The sequence below is a fragment of the Anabrus simplex genome, chromosome 2 (assembly GCF_040414725.1).
Source record: "Anabrus simplex isolate iqAnaSimp1 chromosome 2, ASM4041472v1, whole genome shotgun sequence".
NCBI classification, from domain to species: domain Eukaryota; kingdom Metazoa; phylum Arthropoda; class Insecta; order Orthoptera; family Tettigoniidae; genus Anabrus; species Anabrus simplex.
This window is the reverse complement of record NC_090266.1, coordinates 70,383,281-70,391,389: the sequence shown is the minus strand read 5'-3', so window position 1 is coordinate 70,391,389 and position 8,109 is coordinate 70,383,281. Positions and strand designations below refer to the sequence as shown.

At 40.9% G+C, this 8,109-nt stretch overlaps 1 pseudogene; it reads right to left on the bottom strand.

The window, feature by feature from the left end:
- Positions 1-250: 250 nt before the first annotated feature.
- Positions 251-369, bottom strand: LOC137498646 (5S ribosomal RNA; annotated as a pseudogene).
- Positions 370-8,109: the final 7,740 nt, after the last annotated feature.

Below are 8,109 nucleotides of genomic sequence, written 5' to 3'. Positions count from 1 at the left end.
GAAAGATCTTTTGCCCTTACTTGCACCATATGTGAGGAACCCGTATATATCTTGTAAGTGGCGGAAGTGTAAAGTGTTGAATGTGAGGAAAGGAACGTTGAGGACGACACAAACACCCAGTCCCCAGGCCAAGGATATTAATCATTTACATTTAAGGACCCCTGACCCGGCCTGGAATCAAACCTGGTGCCGTCGGGTGACAGGCGGACGCGTTGCCCCCTACACCGTGGGGCCGGAAAAAAGGGAATTGTGCCAACGGCACGTGGTGTTCCCAAGCGGTCACCCATCCAAGTACAGATCATGCCCAATGTTTCTTAACTGCTGTGATCGGACGAGAAGTGGTGTATTCAACATGGTATGGCCGTTAGCTGTCCTTAATTTACAACATTTACTTTACACTTTACACTAGCACCAATGGCCCTCTTAAATTACTTCATACCTGGACTGCTGCAGGCAATTTATTCCAATACCTTATGGTCCTGTTAACGAAGGAAAACTTGCCCATGTCTGTATGCTGGTTTCTGGCCCTAATTTTATGCTTATGATCCTTTCTCGATAAGTATGAGGGAGACTCCAAACTATTCCTAATACTACTCCAGTCAGCCCTTCCCGTATAGCTCTTTTATAGATCACACAGGTGAGCTCTAGTTCTTCTTGATTCAGGACTTTCCCAATTTACGGTATTCCTCCGAATCCCGGTTACGAAAAGCATCGCTGTTATTTGAACTTTTTCTAGGGAATTTATTAAACCCACCCTGTATGGATCCCACCTCGCAGATCCATATTCGAGAATCGAAGCTTTACATTTGGCAACATAATTAGCTTTCCTCAGATTCCGCTTAATAAAATGTAACGATCTCCTAGATTTCTTACCAACATTTTCCACTTGCTCTGACCAGTTCAATTCTTTTCTAATAGTAACACCTAAGTACTTACAACTATCAGCTTCAACAACACTTTCTTCTCCAATTTCGTAATCCCACTTTCCTGTCATTTTCTTTTTACTGAAACACTATTTCTTGCTTTTTTCCGCTGTGGATTTTCATTCAATTTTCTCGCGCCCATTTTTGAATCGTATCTAAATTCTGCTGAAGCAATAGTTCGTCCTCTCCTGTCTTTATCTCCCGGTATATGACGCAATCATCGGCAAAGCGGCGCACTTCCGATTTTATCGAATCAGGCATATCATTCACGAAAAGTATGAAAGGAACTGGCCCAATAACGCTACCTTGAGCCACACCAGACGTAACACTTATTGGAGTAGATAGCGTTTCTCCCACGCGCACCCTCTGAGTTCTTCCATTGAGGAGTTCTCGTATCCATTTCACAACTCTGATGAATATTGTCACTAGTGTAAATGTCACAAGAATTCTTTTCCTAAACAACTTAAATTAAAATTAATCCAAGCACTACTATTTTCAATTTTAGACTACTGTGATACGGTACTAGGCAATCTAAATGGTGAACAAGCTTTGAGACTTCAACGAGCACAAAATTCGCGCATACGATATGCCTTCCAGCTGCTACATGACGTTCATGTTACACCATATTTCGAAACTTTGTGATGGCTGCGCATAAATGAACGAAGGAATTTTCACCTAATGACATTTGTTTACGAAGTGCTCTCGACGAACACTCCTACTTACCAATCTTATAATTTTCGTTTCCTTTCCTCATTCCATGAAATTAGAACCCGTTCTGGGTTCTCTACTTGAAATTCCACTAAATCGAAAGAATTCCTACAATCATTCCTTTTTACTTGGACTCTGGAATACACTCCCAATGGACATTCGGTACGTTACTTCCTCTCATAAATTCAAATCTGCCTGCCGAAAGTTTTTCCTGGGAACTATAACTGAGTTGTGTGAGTCATTGTGTATATGTTGTGTGAATGGGTTTTCTTCATCTATTATGCACTTCAGTCATTATTCTTCTTCTTATTATTATATTTCCTTTTTATAGTAGTATTATTAGTATTGTCACACTAATTGCCGTATTTGGAAAACCCTAGGATCCGGAATTTTATCCCGCAGGAATTCCTTTCCGTGCCAGTAAATCTAGCGACACGAGGCTGACGTATTTGAGCACCTTCAAATACCACCGGACTGAGCCAGGATCGAACCGCCAAGTTGGTGTCTGAAGGCCAGCGCTCTACCAACACGAGCTACTCAGCCCGGGTGAATTGGATTTAACTCTGATGAACTGGATTAGTCTTGGGCCAGGGATTATGTATTTCCTGGAAGAATTTGGGACAAGCAAATTGATCTGAGAAAGCAGATCATGACAAGGAATGAAATTACGAAATAATTTGTAGATAAATAAAAGAATAGCAATTACTCGCGTTTTGGCCAAAGATTTGTAGAGTAGCCTTGTGTACTGAAAATTTCCACAACGTAGAGAATTCTGTAAAATACATTTATTCTCTTGTGCAGGACGCTTTCAGTAAAGTAGCATTTTCCTAAAGCATGCTTTAGCCATGCTGTGCTATAATTATCTGCTCCGTCAGTTCTCTTGACATATCATATTCGTATGTGAAGAGAGTTCCCTTCCTCGGTCGAAAATAATTTCCCTGAGGAAAAGTGATGTCGTTATTGAATGTACTGTTGTGCACGCTTAGGAGGATGTGAATGAAACACACGATTACACACTACTCTATGCGACACTCAGCAACTCCTCTTTTCAAATAACGGAGCCTTGACAATTGAACTGATATGACCAGATCATTACCATGCTTCTTCGATACCGCCATATGTCGGTTCAGTACTGAGCGAGTTGGCTCCGTGGTTCGGGCCGCATTGATGCGTAGATGACGGGTTTGAAATGCTCCATCGGTAACCCTGATGATGGTTTCCTGTGGCTTCCCATATTGGCAACAGGAAAATAATGAGGCTGAATCTTAATAAGGGCAACGGTTGCTACCTTCCAAATCCTAACCTTTTTTCAATCTCAGCAATACTGAATACATTCGATGGATTACATACATGGATGCATACATACATCATTATAGATCGTTATGCCTTTCAGGGTTCAGTCTGCAAGGCTCTGTGAATTTATTAAACGTCGCGTCGCCTCAATCCTCTATTTGCAACTAGTGCTGTGGTCTCATTTAATTCTACACCTCTTATCTTTAAATCGTTATAAACTGAGTCCAACCATCGTCGTCTTGGTCTCCCTCCACTTTCTTACCCTCCATAACAGAGTCCAATATTCTCCTAGGTAACCTATCCTCCTCCATTCGCCTCACATGACCCCACCACCGTAGCCGGTTTACGCGTACAGCTTCATCCATCGAGTTCATTCCTAACTTAGCGTTTATCTCCTCATTCAGAGTACCCTCCTGACATTGTTCCCACCTGTTTGTACCAGCAATCATTCTCGCAACTTTCATGTCTGTACTTCTAACTTATGTATAAGATATCCTGAGTCGACCCAGCTTTCACTCCCGTGATGCAAAGTTGATCTGAAAACAGACCGATATAAAGATAATTTCGTCCGGGAGCTGACTTCCTTCTTAAGTGTGGCCCCAAAAAACAGCAAAAAATAAAACATGACATCAATTGAAAACATTTTTACATTTACAGTATGAACATTCTAACTCTTCTTGTACCTTGAAAAGAGGTGCAAGCATGTACGGTATGAGTATTTCCAAGAAGCAAGTGTAGTCAGTTTGAAAATAAACTTAATAGGATTGAATATCAGAGATGGAATTTGAAACTGGAACAGGCGAATCATTTCAAGTACTTGGAATATGTATTCTCCCAGGACTGCAGTATAGTAAGTGAAATCGAATGAAAGTGCTGGAAAGGAATTGTATTGGATCCGCAGTTGTGATCAGCGGTATTCTGCAAGAAAGGAGTGACCTGCCGGAGGAAATCAATCCTTAGATCGCTTTGTATTAAGGCTGAGTTTTTGTACAGGAGTGAAAGCTGGGTGGGCTCAGGATAACTTACTCGTAAGTTAGATGAAACAAGCATAAACGTAGTGAGAATAATTTGTGATACAAACAGGTGGGAACAGTCGTAGGAGAGCATCCGCAATGAGGAGATAAAATTAAACTAGAAATAAACTCGATGGATGAAGCTGTACGTATGGACCGGTTTGGTGAGGTAATGTGAGATGAGTGGAGGAGGTTAGGTAACTTCAGAAAATAATGGACCCAACCCTGGAGAATAAAATAAGCTGAGGGAGAGGAACTAAACGGAACCATAGAGCTAGTTGTAACTGAAAGACTGTGCAGTCTCGTAGTATAATAATAATTACAATTTTGTGTGACTATTTCTAGTCGGGTGCAGCCCTTGTAAAGCAGACCCTCCGATGAGTCTGGGCGGCATCTGCCATGTGTAGGTAGCTGCCTGGTATTGTGGTGGAGGATAGTGTTATTTGTGGTGTGTGAGTTGCAGGGATGTTGAGGGCAGCACAAACACCCAGCCCCCGAGCCGCTGGAATTAACCAATGAAGGTTAGTTTTCCCGACCCTGCCGGGAATCGAACCCGGTACCCTCTGGACCAAAGGCCAGCACGATAACCGTTTAACCATGGAGACGGACGTCTCGTAGTTATTTCAGCGCAGAATGCAGATAGAAACATTTAAGTGCACACCATTCTATAAAGAAGGCAAATTCATGTATGTTCTCTTTGATATCAAGTAATTTAAATTCCCTTCTGTTCACACGATAGGAAAGAGTTCCACTTACGGTGTCAATTGAAGTTACTAAAATTCAACAACTTCGTTTCGTAGCCTCTCGGTAAGTTGAAGAAGTCATCCGCGTCAAAATTAAACGCCTTTGCATCTATAAAAATGTCCCGCATGTAATAATGATGAATGTGATATCTACTAACTGATTTTCAGAGGGGCACTACTGCGAGCAGGAAGGTTTGGTCAGAATATAAAGAGATAATAACCGGGAGGTCACTTCCAGCACGTTCCTGAGCGCTAAACTTCTAATGCAACCCCTTGCTTTAGTAAGCCTTGTTTTCGACCGCATAGTACTAGGCTTGTATACGGTACAGCAGCACGACATTTGCTGTCTGAATATCGGCAATGGCTAGTGTGTTCAGCAACGACTAATACACAGACATCATTTTAATCTGTAGAAAATCTGGTCGGAATGCAGCCGAAACACGCAGACAGTATGCACAGGAGTTTCCAAACCGACGTCTGCCTTCTATATACGTATTTCGCCGAACATAGTTACAATTAAGAGGTAATAGGTCGTTAAAGGCACATACCAGCAGGGACAGACCCGTCTGTGACAATGCTGACGTTGTTCAGAGTGTACTGCAATACTTTGAACGCAATGTTTTCCCAAACACATGGCAAGCTGCTATAACAAAGACATTCACAATAAGATAAAACAAGTAGAAGACTAGGAAAGCAGCTGGAATTGATAAGATGTCTGGGAATATATTAAAAGCAATTGGTTGGGATACTTACAGTACTTTCAGTACTTAGGGTATCTGAATATTGCCTGCGTGATTGAGTGTTTCCAAATGAATAGAAAGTTGATATAGAAGCCCATGTGTATAAAGGAAAGGGTGATAAACATGAAGCTGATAATTGAAGGGCCCGCGCAAGGACCAGACAGTTCCCCTTTTGGTCAATTTCTGTTTTTTTTGCTGTAAGCTACCGTTAAAAATAGCTCTAGCCTACATGCCGGTGCAAGAACTGCGCTGTTCCACTGATTTGGTGGGTAGTAGGAATGTAAAAGGTGCTGTCGGGGTTGATTTTAACTGTTTCTGCCGGCGCATGAACCCAGAGAGCTCCTGGAGCTGTCTGCTTCTTACAGCGGCTATAGTTCAATGTTCGACCACTCGGAGCTGTGCACCTTTGGTATAATCGAGAAGGAAAAACGAAAGCGAGAATATATTTGTCGTGCCCTCGTATAGAATGCGAGTCGCAAGTTCATTGTTCATGGTGTAACACGAACAATGCTTTGGGACTACACTACTCACTTCAAAACCTTCCTCAAAACCAAGGTCAGTCCTCGTAAAGGTGCAACGTTGACAGTGTCAGAATATAGATACGTTGAATACAACAGCAATGGACTGTCGTGCAGTGTCAAGGCGACTACCATGGTAAGCGATGACTTTGTTTTGAGAAAGCAGAAGCTACTCTTGTCTTACCAGGCGCATCAAGCGTTCTACATCCCAGTGTCTTAAAAGTCAATGCAAATAAGGCAAAGAATGTTAAAGATGTAGCTTCGAAATATGTTCCACCTGACTGTTTTTGATTCTACAACCAGATAGTTTCAACTGGGAGTCATGATGCAACTGGTGATGATTTGGTGCTGTATAATGATGAACTACCTGTGAACCTCATTTCCTTGGTGCATATAACTCTTGCTGCACTGTAAACGACATTCACTCTCACAGTAAGTCTGCTGTATAATAAAGTATTTTACTTTGATAACTCAGGTTAATAATACTAGTTATTGCATTCTCCATAGTAAACATACAGTAGTTTACCGGAGCATGAAACAAGACAGCTCCAGCAGTTGTGTGAACACAACCCGTATCATTTCTACTTCAATGTGTATGTTACTACTGCTTCTAGCTAGTGTACATACTGTAAATAACCCTTACTTTTCAACATATAACTATTTTATGAAGTTTTTGTGTCTCCTGAACATTTTTATATTTTGGACCTGTCTGGCTCTTGCGCCCGACCCTTCAATTATCGGCTTCATGTTTATCACCCTTTCCTTTACTTACATGGGCTTCTACATCAACTTTCCATTAATTTGGAATCACTCGTTCACGCAGACAATATTCAAATACTGCAAGTACTGTAAGTATCCCAACCAATTGCTTTTAATATATTCCCAGAAATCGTATCAATTCCAGCTGCTTTCCTAGTCTTCAACGTTTTTTTCTTACTGTGAATTTCTTTGTTATAGCAGGTAAATTTCAGTACTTCGTTAGTAATAGTCACTTCCTCTACCTGGACATTATCCTTGTAACCAATAATCTTTACACACTACTGAATAAATACTTGTGCCTTCTATAAATCGTCATATAAGAGAACTATGTGGCGTTGCACTGTGCTAGGAGAAAATGCGCGAAAGCTGACTGCAGTGATTTGGATATGCGGATACGAATGCAAATATAATCTATATGTTGGAAGTCATCGGAAGGAGACCCAATTGAGGAATTTATCTTTGATGAGCCGATGATCTACCCAATGACATGAAACATTGCAGTTATGCAAAATCTCCGACAAATGAGCCCAAAAGTATGCCAAAGGTAACCTCATTAGACTGCTTCTAAATATCCCCGAATACTCCATATCAGTGTAAAGCCTGGTTGTGCGCTTCACCAAGAGATTTAATTACTGTGTTGAAGGGATGAAAGTACCTCGTATGGATCGTCATAAGTATTATAAATTAATATAAGGAATGGTTATGTTTGGGGAGTTCACCTTAAAGAGGTTGTAAACAAAGTTTACAGATCTCCTCAAATGGTTATGAGGTTATTTAGAGGTTGTAGTAAGTATGTAAATGTGAAAGCATATAAGTCACTGTTACGACCACATTAAGAGTATGGTTCCCGCGTATGGGACCCTCACCAGAATTAGGGACTTCATTCGAGAACTAGAAAAAGTCCACAGAAAACCACGTCGAATTTTTCTGGGTGGTTTCCAACAAAACAGTTGTGTTAAGAAAATGTTGCAAACTGTTGGGCTGGGAAGATTTGGGAGTGAAGAGACGAGCTGCTCAACCGTGCGGTATACTACTTGCTGTCAGTGAAGAGAAGGCGTGGAATCACATTTGTAGACAAATATGTTAGAGTGGTGCTTTTAAATGTAGTAAAGATCAAAATATACAGATAAATTTGGAATTCAAGAGGACAAATTGGGGCAAATATTCGTTTACAGGAAGAGGGATCAGGGATTGGCATAATTTGCCAAGAGAGATCTTCAATTAGTCTCCAACCTCCTTAAAAGCATTTAAGAAATGATTAGGTTAACAAATGATCTGTCCTAAGTGAAGGTAAGTGGTGATTGATTGATTGATTGATTGATTGATTGATTGATTGATTGATTGATTGATTGATTGATTGATTGATTGATTGATTGATTGACGTTTTCCTTTTCTACATGTGAGGAAAACAA